The 1,114-nt window shown below is 34.2% G+C and overlaps 1 non-coding gene across 1 annotated transcript; it reads right to left on the reverse strand.

Moving 5' to 3' along the window:
- Positions 1 to 681: 681 nt before the first annotated feature.
- TRNAE-UUC (transfer RNA glutamic acid (anticodon UUC)) lies at positions 682 to 753 on the reverse strand. The gene has a single exon. It is a non-coding gene; the product is annotated as a tRNA-Glu (tRNA).
- Positions 754 to 1,114: the final 361 nt, after the last annotated feature.

The raw sequence follows: 1,114 nt of genomic DNA on the forward strand, positions 1-1,114 counted from the left end.
TGTTAAAGTATAGGTGATTTAGAACATTGTGTTAGTTTAAAGTATACAGCATAGTAATTCATTGTTTTGTTTTTTACAAATTATATTCCATTATGGGTTATAAGATTACTCAAAAATTTCCTGTGCCATATAGTAAATTCTTGTTGCTTACCTATTTTATGTATAGTAATTTGTATCAATTAATCCCATGCCCCTAATTTGTCCCTTCTCCACTTCCTCTCCCCTTTGATAACCATAAATTTGTAAGTCCATTTCTGTATTGTATATAGATTCATTTGTATTGTATTCTAGATTCCACATATAAGTCATATCACATATTATATCATTTGTCTTTGTCTGGCTTACTTCACTTAGTATGACCATCTCTAGGTCCATTCATGTTACTGCAAATAGCAATATTTCATTCTTTTATTCCATTATATGTCTACCACATCTTCTTAATCTAATCATCTGCTGATGGACACTTAGGTTGCTTCCATGTCCTGGTTATTATAAATAATGCTTCTATAAACATGGGGGTGCATGTATCTTTTCAAATTAGTGTTTCTGTTTTCTATGGATATATCTCCAGGAGTAGGATTGTTCAATTATGCAGTAGTTGTATTTTGAGCGACTGAACTGAACTGTATTTTTAGGTTTATTTTATTTTATTTGCCATGCCACATGGATTGCAGGATTTAATTCCCTGACCAGGAATTGAACCCAGGCCACCGCAGTGAAAGTACGATGTCCTAACCACTGGACCACCAGAGAGTTCCCTATTTTTAGTTTTTTAGTAGATTCCATACTATTTTCCATAATGGCTGCACGAATTTACATTACCAACAATGTGTGAGAGTTCCTTTTTCTCTACATCCTATCCAACATTTGTTATTTGTAGACTTTTTGATTATAAACATCCTGACCAGTGTGAGGTGTTAACTCATTGTGGTTTTGATTTGCACTTCTCTAATAACAAGTGATGTTGACCATCTTTTCAGGTGCTTGCTACCCATCTGTATGTCGAAAAAAATATAATTTTTAACGTGGTGGCTATGGTAGGTCTTACTGAGAAAGTGACAACTGAGCCAAGAATTTAAGGGAATGAAGGAAAGCCATGGAGATATCAGGGGGA

This window comes from Moschus berezovskii, chromosome X (assembly GCF_049115385.1).
Source record: "Moschus berezovskii isolate FMDL1 chromosome X, NW_MosBer_1.0, whole genome shotgun sequence".
Lineage (NCBI taxonomy): Eukaryota > Metazoa > Chordata > Mammalia > Artiodactyla > Moschidae > Moschus > Moschus berezovskii.